Below are 12683 nucleotides of genomic sequence, written 5' to 3'. Positions count from 1 at the left end.
TAAATTATTTCAGCAAAGTTGCAGGATACAAAATCAACACACAAAAATCAGTAGCATTTCTGTCCTCCAATAGTGAATGTGCAGAAAGAGATATCAAGAAAGCTTGCCCAATTACAATAGCCACCAAAAAAATAAAATACTTAGGAATAGAGTTAACCAAGGATGTGAAAAATCTCTATAATGAGAACTTCAAACCACTGCTAAGAGAAATTAAAGAGGACACAAGAAGGTAGAAAGATATCCCATGCTCTTGGATTGGAAGAATCAACATTGTGAAAATGTCCATACTACTGGAAGTGATATAACAAATGCAATGCAATCTCCATCAAAATTCCAATGACATTTTTCTCAGATATGGAAAAAACTATCCAGACATTAATATGGAATAACTAAAGAACACACATAACCAAAGTAATCCTGAGCAAAAAAAATAAAGGTGAAGGCATAACACTACCTGACTTTAAACTATATTACAAAGCTATAATGAACAAAAGAGCATGGTACTGGCATAAAAATAGACTCACGGATCAATGGAATAGAATAGAGAATCCAGAAATCACCCCACACACCTACAGCCATCTGATCTTTGAGAAAAGCACTAAGCCTATACACTGAGGAAGAGACGGCCTCTTCAGCAAATGGTGCTGGGAGAACTGGATATCCATATGCAAGAGAATGAAACTGGACCCATACCTCTCACCATATACTAAAATCAACTCAAAATGGATTAAAGAATTCAATATACACCCTGAAACAATAAAACTTCTTAAAGAAAACATAGGAGAAACACTTCAGGAAGCAGGGCTGGGCCCAGACTCCATGAATACAACCCCAAAAGCATGGGCTACCAAAGGAAAAATAAACAAATGGGATCATATCAAAGTAAAAACCTTCTGCACAGCAATAGCAACAATTAACAGAGTTAAAAGACAACCAACAGAGTGGGAGAAAATATTTGCAAAGTATACATCTGACAAAGGATTAATATCTAGGATGTATAAGGAACTCAAACAACTCTACAACAAAAAAACAAGTAACCCAATTAAAAACTGGGCAAAAGAGCTAAATAGGCATTTTTCAAAGGAAGATATATGAATGGCCAACAGACACTTGAAAAAATGCTCAACATCACTCAGCATTCGAGAAATGCAAATCAAAATCATACTGAGATACCATCTCACCCCAGTTAGGATGGCTAATATCCAAAAGAATGTGAATGATAAATGGTGATGAAGTTGCGGAGTAAAGGAACTCTCATATGTTGTTGGTGGGACTGCAAAATGGTGCAGCCTCTATGGAAAATGGTATGGAGGTTCCTCAAACAATTGCAGATAGATCTACCATATAACCCAGCTATCCCACTGCTGGGGATATATCCAGAGGAATGGAAACCATCAAGTCGAAGGTATACCTGTTCTCCAGTGTTCATTACAGCACTATTTACAATAGGTAAGAGTTGGAACCAGCCCAAATGACCATCATCAGATGAGTGGATACAGAAAATGTGGTATATTTACACAATGGAATACTAGTCTGCTATAAAAAAGAATGAGATATTGCCATTTGCAAGAACATGGATGGACCTTGAGAGAATTATATTAAGTGAAACAAGTCAGGCACAGAAAGAGAATTATCACATGTTCTCACTTATTTGTGGAAGCTAAAAAATAAATAAATAAATACACAAATAAACTGGGAGAGGGGGAGAAGACACAACAATTACAGTTCCTTGAAGTTGATATGACAAATGAACAGATATGAGGTTGCTGGGAGGGAGGGGGGAGACGAAGGAGGGAAGGAGGGAAGGAGGTTTTAGTAATGGGCCACAATAATCAACCACATTGTATATTGACAAAATAAAATAAAGTTAAAATAATAAATCACTTGCTTTGGGCAATAGAATGAAGCAGAAGTGATGATGAGCTAGTTCTAAGTCAAGGATTCAAGAGACCTTGTGTTTCTGCTGGTCTTTGTGAGCTGATGACATCATCATGCCTGGTCTAGCTTAATAAGTCTGTGGAGGAGAATGAGAAACACATGGAACAGAACTTCCTCAGCTGAATTAACCCAGCCAAATGCAACCTAGAGCAGAGCCCACGTGGCTGGGATCAGCTCTATGTCTGTAATCTAGCTGGCTTATTCATTGCATCTGCAATATCACCGCAGGCTCACTCTAGGCTGGGCTTGGCTGGGACAGCTTGCTATGGTCTGAAAGTGTTGCTAACAATTCACATGTTGGAAACTTAATCTACAATGCAATGTTGGGAGGGGGAGTCTTTGGGGAGGTTTTTAGATCATAAGTGCTCTGCCTCACAGATTAATGCTATTAAAAGTGTGCTTGATGAGGAAAGTTTGTCCCCTCTCTTTTGCTTTTCTGTCCCTTCCACTTTGTGAGGACACAGCATTTCTCCCCGCCAGAGGATACAGCAAAAAGGCGCCATCTTGGTAGCACAGACCAAAGCCTTACCAGACCCTGAACCTGCCAGATCCTTGATCTTGGGCTCCCGTTGTCCAGAACTGTGAAAATAAATTTCTGTTCTTTATAAACTACCCAGTCTCAGGTATTTTTTTTTATATCAGCACAAATGGACTAAGAATCTGGTACATCACTGCTCCATAGCCCATTCATCCTTTTTTGGGGCAACTAACATAGGCATTTTCATCTTATGGTGATTGCATAAATGCTAAAAAGCAAATAGAAATGCATGAGGGCCGTTGGAAGCATAGGCTTGGAATTAACATACCTTCACTTCTGCTTCATTCTATTAACCAAAGCAAGTCAGATGAGTCATAAAGGGAGGCATATTCTACCTTATGAGAGAAACTCTAGTCACATGACAAAGGGCACTGACGGTATTTAGAAATATAATTAATATTGATCTTGCATCCACTGACCTTCCTAAATGCACTTATTAATTCTAAGTTCATATGTGGATTTATATAGATCTTTTACATACACAATTGTAAAACCTATAAATAATGACAGTTTACTGCTTCCTTTTCATTTTTACATCTTTTGTTTCTTTATTGCATTGGCTAGAACTTCCAATGCAATGTCAAATACAATGTTGAAAAGAAATGGTGACAGGATAGTCTTATTCATTTCCAATCTCATAGGGAAAAACTATTTCATTATTTTACCATTAACTGTGATAATTTTGCAGTTTTTGGAAGCTACCATTTATTATTTAATTCCATTTCCCCCCTTAGCTTGTAAGCTATATATTATTAAATCTCTATATAGTGGTTACCCTGGTAATTTCAATGTGTGTTTTGACCTGTATTTATATTAAACAAATATAAATTAAAATTATTACCACTTTTGAGAAAATAAAAGACTTTGTATCACTTTAATTCCATTTATTTCCTCTAACTTTTTGTGTTATTGTTGCCATGCAATATACATATACACATCGCCACAATACTTTCTTACCACTGCCTTATATGGGCAATATCCATTTCTGTTTACCTGTATGTTTACCTTTGAATTGCTTTCAGCCTTTCCGCTGCTGCTTTTAAATAAGCAAATGACCTGAGGGGAAAAGTAGTAGCAAACGTCTACAGATACCTCCTCCTTGAGAATTTAGACATTGCCACTCTTTGGGATTGTATTCCAAGAAATTCTTGCTGTCTTGGTAGGTATCTGATGTCTATCAGCAAATGCAATCTTATGTATTTTTATATATTTTTCTAGCATCTGTTTGCTTTTAATGAGAGGTTTGCTCAAAATAAAGTAGTCTACTACTGCTGGAAGCACAAACACTCAATATGTGTCTTACTTTTTAAAGTCCCCAAAAGTAAGGATTTTCATTTTTAGCAAAGTGCACACTAGGTTCCATAAACTCCTGCTGAAATGAACAAATACTTTGACACTCAATATGTGTCTTACTTTTTAAAGTCCCCAAAAGTAAGGATTTTCATTTTTAGCAAATTGCACACTAGGTTCCATAAACTCCTGCTGAAATGAACAAATACTTTGTGTGTGTGTGTATGTGTGTGTGTGCACGCGTGTGTGCACATCTACACAATGTACTAGATGCCTACAGTGTTAGATGTTCATCTTACAAAAAATTCTCTAAGGTCCAACACCAATAAAAGAGGAATTTCAGAGAGATTAGTACAGTAGTAAACCAACCTTCAACTGAGTTTATTTGTCAAGTTAAATGAACTTGTCTTGGCCTTGTGGTTGTAACCCACAGAAGGTGACCTAAAATAACATAAGATAGATTATAAATATATACAATAGAATAAAACTATAAGACTGCATTGAATGAGAATTATTTCTGATATTTTGTGAAACTTTTTGTTTACTTGATCACCATATAAAACAAATTTCTTTTTCTGTGTTGTGGCTAAACATTGATAACCACTTTCCTAGAAAAACACCTGTATATAACTAGAAGCATGAGAATATTTAAGTAGTTCTATCCACCTTAATGAACACATTCAAATATCTGTAAACATCAAATGATAAATAAATTGTAATATATTCAGGTAATGGAATACTATGCAGTAGAGAGAATCAGTGAAAAACAGCTAAATGGAACAACATGGCCAAAATTTAGAGACAATTAATCTAAACAGCATGTTTCTGTAGAGTATTTATAGTATAATTTCATTTATATGAATTCAAGAACATGAAAAATAAACCAAAATATTTATTAAGTATAGAAACATGCAGTAAAACTTTAAAAATTCAAGAGAATAATAAACACAAATTTTACACGGCTCTAAGGACCTGCATTTTCTCAGGTCTTTTCCTATGAGGAAACAGTCTCATGTCTCCTTAAAACCAGCCGCAATTGCATAATGACCCTGAAAATCCAAAATACTTCACCACCTGGTATACTGATGTCTAAATCTTATATATTCACCCCATGCACTTGTAATTTCTATTTTTTGTTATCTTCTCTAAGAGCCAGTCCTTATCTATTTTTTAATGTTTCTAGCCAACAAAACAAAATGTAAGGGTTTGTAAGCTCCAATATACTCATATAAAAATATTTCTTCTTACTTAAGAAACATAGTTGTTCCAATACACATGAGGCATAAAGGGGAAATCAAAATCAAAAAGTTCTGGAGATGCAAAATGTAAAAGAAAGTCTCATCAAACAAGACTCCAGTGCCTTACTGTAAATTCTGGAAAAGGCAATAATTTTGCAACTGCTGTTTATTTTTTGAGAGAGGTGATAGTATGTATTAGTGATAATTTTCCCCTTTAGAGATGATAAAATAAGATGTCATGATTATTCCTGATGGGGATATTTATGCCAATTGAGATTAAGTTCACAGCTCACAGGCTCTGCAACATGGCCCTGAACAACTAGCATATAAGCAAAAGAAGATTTTCCTTCTCTGTCCACCTTGCATTCTGCAGATGGTCTCATGCTCTGGCAATTTGGTTCTGCAAGCCATTTTTTTTAATCAAATAACTGCTTTATGGTTATGCAATTGCTGCCTAGTAGAGCCAGATCATGAACCCTGACAATCATAATCTATAGTCTGGTAATCACTATGTTATGGAGAAATAGATGTTTTCAGTGAAAATTTTACTTTAAACTTACTCCATCCTCATCTAATGAAGGAAAGAGCACTAATTGTGTTTCAAAGCACTTTGATTTATATGGGTTAGGTATAAAATAGCTTTTAAAAGGAAATTATTAAAATGATGAGTCAGCTTCAAAAAGTTCAGTGTTTTGGTTAAACTGAGTACAATTAGTCACATTTGATAATTCGTTATAAATTCCAGTCTCCATATCTTGAATTTCCTCCAACTATTCACATTTTATGTTCATCCAACAGCTGTATTCAAGGTAAATTTGCCAACCGTGAGTCATTTTCTATGCTGCGGGGTACCAGTTGCTAGGAATGATGCTTCATTGTTTTTCTCCTCAATGGCATCATTAAAACTCTAGTCAGTTAATCATCAAAGGAACTACAGAAACAACTTTTTCAATTGCACCAAACATAACAAAGCTTGTCAAATTTATTTTTATACAAAATTTCCATGACAATAATGAAGCAAACCCCAACGCCTGTCAGGCATCACACTTTCTACATCAGCTTTGTATTTATCTATCCTAATCTTGTCAAAATATCATGACCATTCCCATGCAAATTTATTTGCTTGAGATTTTGTATGTACCTTTGCCAAAATAAGATGCTTGAACAATATGCATATCTATGAATGTTCAAACCTAAATGATAACCAAATGTAACAGAACATGTGTGGGAATTATGGGCTTCATGTTAAATCTTATAAAAATTATTTTGACTTGCATTAAGACCTTAATATATTCTTATCAATCATCTACTGATGATTTGATTATGAGATATTTCTCTGATGCTGTACTTTCAATGGATACCTAGAAGCATATATACGTACATATTTATATATACACACATATACATGTATATATAATATTAGAAAAAGAAAAAGGAAAATTAAATGAATTTCTTACAACTTGTTTTCTATTTGATTATGAGATATTTCTCTGATGCTGTACTTTCAATGGATACCTAGAAGCATATATACATACATATTTATATATACACACATATACATGTATATATAATATTAGAAAAAGAAAAAGGAAAATTAAATGAATTTCTTACAACTTGTTTTCTTTCATGCCAGGCCACAGAATTTGATCAGTACCTATGATCAACATTAGGTAGCTTCAGATTGAAAGTCTAAAGAAAAATACATGCAACAAGGATCTGAGAGGGTTACAAGAAGTCCTCAGCTTAGATCCACATTCTGATTTTGTAACTAAATTGAGGTATTTGAATATAATAAGGGTCTGTCAACGAATTGGTCCTTAAACAAACAACATTGATCTTGGTAAATTGTTGCCATTTCTCCGCATTCATGCTCCAAAAGATTATTTCTAGGTTTTCTATTCCAATATGATGAATTCGCTCTCCAGCACATATATAGGCTATATTTAACCACATATTCAATACAGGCTTTTTATTTTCTTTTTAAAATTCCTCATTTAATGCAATAGATTATACTAATAGAGTTTAACGTAAAACATATTTCCATATTTTCCTCTTGTTCTTGGATCTCATTAAATATTTAAAATATTGAAAAAATAACTGTTCCTTATGATGACAATATCCCATTTTCAAATGCATAATAAAGTAAAAGACAATTTCCTCCGAGTGATTCAAAAAGTGTACTAACAAATCTTAATATTAAACTAATGTGTTACAATCAAAACAAATCACAAAATAACAGTAATTAAAGCAAAAATAATATATAGTACCAGAAATTCACAGCAGTATAATTGGCTGCTTTTTCCTGCCTTCAGAAGGTTTCTAAAATAACTAGCAGTACAAGTTCTACAGCTTTAATAATTTGGTTAAGTTTGCCACTAGCAAATACTCAGTAACTATATAATGTTCAATAATAAAAAAATACTAATGTGATTGTCTTATTTTGATCTTTTAGTTTTAACATTATAAATTGCAATGCATTATTTAATACATATGCAATATTATACGTAAGTTATAAAAAAGAATAATATGAAGAATAACATTAATCCCACCACCAAACCCCCAAACAAGATTATTTCCAATAACATGCATCTACATTTGAGCCATTCTTGCATCCCAGTCTCATTGTATCTCCTTTATTTATTTATTTGAATTGAAACATAGTTAATTGTACATATCTGTAGGGTATCAACACCTGTGTGCAATATGTGATGCTCAAATCATGATAATTAGTATATCCAACACTATACAATGTAATCGGTTTTTGTGGCCCTTCACCAATTCTTCTCTTACCCTATTTCTCTTTCCCCTTTCCCACCTCTGGTAACCTCAGTTCTGTTCTCTTCTTTTCAAAGTTCAACATATTATTGTGACTGTTCTTTCTTTCCTATTTTTAAAATTTATTTATTTTTTAGCTCCTACTTGTGAGTGAGGACATGTGGTATTTCGCTTTCTGTGTCAAGCTTATTTCACTTAATAGGATTTTCTTTAAGTTCATCCTTGTTGCTGAAAATGGCAGTATTTCATTCTTTTTTATGGCACAGTAGTATTCCGTTGTGCATATATACCACATTTTCCTTATCCAGTCATCTGACAGACATTTAGTTTGGTTCCATATCTTGCCTAGATAGAGCTGATAAACAGAACTGTGATAAACATCGGGGTGCAGCTATCCCTTTTGACATGATGATTTCCATTCCTTTGGGTATATGCCCAGCAGTGGGATTGCTGGATCATATGGCAGTTCTATAACTAGTTATTGAGGAATCTCTGTACTGTTTTCCATAACAGCTTCACCAATGTACAGTGCCACCAACAGTGTAGGAGGGTTCCCTTTTCTCAGTATCCTTTCCAGCACTTGTTATTCTCTGTCTTTTTGATGATAGCCAGTCTTACTGGGGTTAGATGATATCTCAAAGTGGTTTTGATTTGCATTTACCTGATGTCGAACATTTTTATATGTATCTGTTGGCCATTTATACATCTTCCTTTGAGAAATGCCTATTCAGCTCCTTTGCTCATTTTTAAAATCAGGTTATTACTATTATTTTTTAATGTTAAGTTGTTTGAGTTCCTTGTATATTCTTGATATTAATCCTTTGTCAGATGCATAGTTTGCAAGTATTTTCTCCCATTCTGTAGGTTGTTTCTTCAGAGTTGTTTATTTTGCTGTGCAGAAGCTTTTTAGATTGATATAATCCCATTTGTTTATTTTTCCTTTTGTTGCCTGTGCTTTGGAAGTTATATTCATAAAGTCTTTGCCCAGATAACCACTATTCTCCATTCTGTGTTCACTGCTTCCTAGCATTCCTAGTTTTATCATGTGCTTAAGGAGTACAATATATTGTTGGATTTTTTTTAAGTTCTATAATTAAATATGATAGTGTGTAATCTTCCAGGACTTGCTATTTTTCCCTGATATGTTTTCAAAGGTTCATCCCTGTTGTTGTGTTTAGCTGTAGTTTACTTTTTCAACTGGGTGAATGAACTCCAATTTATTTATTAATTTTCTTGTCAATTTTGTTTTAAATTATTTTCCATTGGGGGGGCATATGCCCTTCTCTCTCTCTCTCTCTCTCTCTCTCTCTCTCCCCGTCTCTCCCTCCTTCCCTCCCTCCGTCTTATTTTATTCACACAAACATTACTGCTATGTTCTCCATGGTACATGCACAAACTGCACATTAAATATGTGTTTCCTCTTTATATTAGGCACACTGCGAGACTACATTTCTCAGATTTCCTTGGTATAGCCATGTGATTGAGTTCTACCCAGTGGAATCAGAGGCAAAGTCTGATATGTCTGGGACATAGCCCTCGACTTAAGTGTTTGCCCTTTCCATGTTCTCTTTTTCCTTCCACCAGCTGGCCACAGAAGATAGAAGGCTCAGAAGACATTGGAGGCACAATGTATAAAGAACCTAAGTCCCTGAATAGCCATGTACAACCAGCTTCTCCTAGCAAGAAGTACACATTAAGACTGTTGTTCTAATGAGACATAAACTTTTTAATTATTGATCCCATTTTTACACTTTGTAATGTATTTCTTAAACTATTAGGTATTCCTCAAAGTCAGTGGTTCATTGTGTAAGATTTTACCACCCTCTAAGGGAACATTTGGCAATCTCTATCAGGGCAGGAACCAGGGTGAGGTAAAATACACCCTGAGAAGGCATTAAATTCTGTGCCCTAAGCATCTCATTCTTAAGTGGGCTTTCTACTGGCATCTAATACATAGATGACAGAGCTGCTGCTAAACATTCTACAATGCAGTCCCCCACAACAAAGAATCACCCCACCCCAAAACATCAAAAGTGCCAAGGTTGAAAAAACCTGCCCTAGTACAAACAAATAATAGATAAGAACTTAATAAGTGGCAGTTACCCTAATTTATCTTAAATCTCTCCAGATTAAATTTCTCTAGCCATCTGATTTCATCCAACAGTCCAACCATCCAAGTTCACAACAGCATGCCTACTAATTCAGTGAAAAGTTTGTCTTAAATGTATGCTTTTCTATTTTTCAAATTAACACATATGTTCTTTTAAAGTATAAAATGCAAATGCATAAAAAAATTACTCTGTTTTTTATGAGTGTTTTATCACATATATTTCATCAGCCAACAGATCAGGTACTAAAATGTGCATGCTAATCTTTGGCCCACAAAATTTTTGATGTTAAAAAATATATTTGCAATTATTGGACTAGGAAAATGAATATGGTTGAAGTTTGCCATAAAAGGCAAAAACAACCTGCTATCATAATCTTTGGTATCTTGTCATGTGCTTCCAACATGTTGTTCCAAGATGAACTCCTGGGTCAGCTAAGCCTTAGGTTTGGTGTCTGCCCAAACAGTAATCCGATTTATTAATTTTCCTGGCTGGCCTAGATGTCTGGCTCAAACTCAAGTTCTCTTCCTAGTGTTGTATCTCCACTGTCCTGCTTGCATTGCCAGGCTCCACTTAATGTTCATTATCTCTAGGGAGCCCAAAGGGAGGCAGCACAGCAAATTGTTTAGGGGCAGAAGTTCTGATTCAAATGTGACTTTTACCACTTTTTAAAATTAAAACCTTAAATAAGATGGAAACTTCTTGTTACTTACTTTCCTGTCTGTAGCATGAGGATAATGGGATAAGGTGAGGGGCAAAAAAGTAACAAGTGTAAACACTTCAAGTAATAATTATACATACTAAATGCTCAAAAAAAGTCACTTTTATTATTATCAGGTTATTACCTGTCTTGCTTTCATATTTGGGGTTTTTCTGATTCTCATCTGTATGCCTGCTTGATGTATATTTTATGGACTAGTTTGAATTCTAGCCCCTGTCCTTTCTTATTTGCCATCATCTTCTATTTTACTGTCTGCTCTGTCTTTTGTTTATTCTTGAGTTGTATATATTATTGAGTAATTCATTCATTAAACAAATATTTATTGAGTGCCAATTATGTTCAACTCTGGTTATGGTGATGAAAAAGCAAAGCAAGTATCTTCCCTCATAGAACTTAAATTCTATGAACTTACAGAACTGCCCTCATAGAACCTGAATTCTAATGGTTGCTCCACCCATATCTCGACTCATGACAAGATTGCCAGGCTCTTGATTTCTTTATGGTTACAGTTTGGATTTTCTTACCTGAACTCAAATTCAGCATTTCTATGAACTTACAGAACTGCCCTCATAGAACCTGAATTCTAATGGTTGCTCCACCCATATCTCAACTCATGACAAGATTGCCAGGCTCTTGATTTCTTTATGGTTACAGTTTGGATTTTCTTACCTGAACTCAAATTCAGCATTTCTTTAGCTATCCTCACTATGTCTTCTAGCACTGTCTGGTACAACAGATGGGAACAGCTGACCTCGTCTTGACATTGGTTCCAGCTCTATGAGTTTCAAAAATCACTGCATAGAAATGAAAACTAAGGAAGGGCCAAGTGGCCATTTGCCTGATTCCTGAGGTTCTAGAGGTAGGAGACCACATGAATAGCTCAAGAAATATCCAGGGGAAAGTTTGTCTGGAGATTCTAAGCACTGTGAGCTTACTGGGATCAAAATAATGACTTTTTGCATACCACTGGATGTAGGGTATTTAGAAACATCTTCGCCATCTGCAGCCATCTTGAAGATATTCCTAGGCTTCTGACAATGTATTTTGTATGTTATCATTGTCCAGGATCCCAGCACAAATGCCATTCTTATGTCTTTTTAAATTATATTTTTGGTGAATATATCAAATACAAAAATGGATAGACTGTGTGTGTCTGATCAAATACAAAAATTGTTAATTTATGTCATATTGAGCATCATTTCAACTAATGGAAGATGGAAATCCTTTGCTATTATACAGCTATCTGAAAGTTAATTTTTTTCCTAGTTTATGTTTTATAAATTTTAATGTTTTAATTTTGAAAAATAATGTTAGGTAAATTACACAATGAGCTTTAAAAATGAATAATCATGTATTTTCTACAGCATAGAAAAGGACTTTAAAGTTATCTTTGAAGCAAACAGAAGATCTTTAATTCACTACTGACTAATGCCAGATGCCTTTTCAGTACACAGGGGAAGGATTAACAATATGTAGGAACACGTAGATAGAAAAAATCAGTCACATGTGTTAAAGACACCATAATGATTGCCTTCCTATGAAATAATAATCTCGATGTTCTTCAAACAGAAAATGGGGTTCTTTTGGAAATATAAAAGTCAAGTTTTGTAACAGTTAAAGGCTCTTTTTGTGAAGACATCTTCAAGTGAGTTGAAATAAGAGCCATGTATACTTCTGTCACGCACATCAGAACAGTTGTGTTACTTCATATTGAGCACAGAAACCTAAGTGAAACTTCTGAACTTTAAGCAGGAATTAGTAGAGTCAGACAAAGCAGTATTTTTTTTCATTTGTTTGCTTCTGATGTGACCACTATGTGTATTTTCTGTCAAATTTCTATAACTTCTTAATTAGCTATTTTAGTTTGTATGTGGCAATTATTTTCTTTTTAAAAAAATTTTTTTTAAAACTTCTTAATTAGCTATTTTAGTTTGTATGTGGCAATTATTTTCTTTTTAAAAAAATTTTTTAAAAAAATTTTATTTTGTCGATATACAATGTGGATGATTATTGCGGCCCATTACCGAAACCTCCCTCCCTCCTCCCTCTCCTCCCTCCCACCCAACAATGTCCTT

The sequence above is a fragment of the Galeopterus variegatus genome, unplaced genomic scaffold (assembly GCF_000696425.1).
Source record: "Galeopterus variegatus unplaced genomic scaffold, G_variegatus-3.0.2 Scaffold1328, whole genome shotgun sequence".
NCBI lineage: Eukaryota > Metazoa > Chordata > Mammalia > Dermoptera > Cynocephalidae > Galeopterus > Galeopterus variegatus.
The sequence above is the reverse complement of the archived record's forward strand: the minus strand, read 5'-3'. Positions refer to the sequence as shown.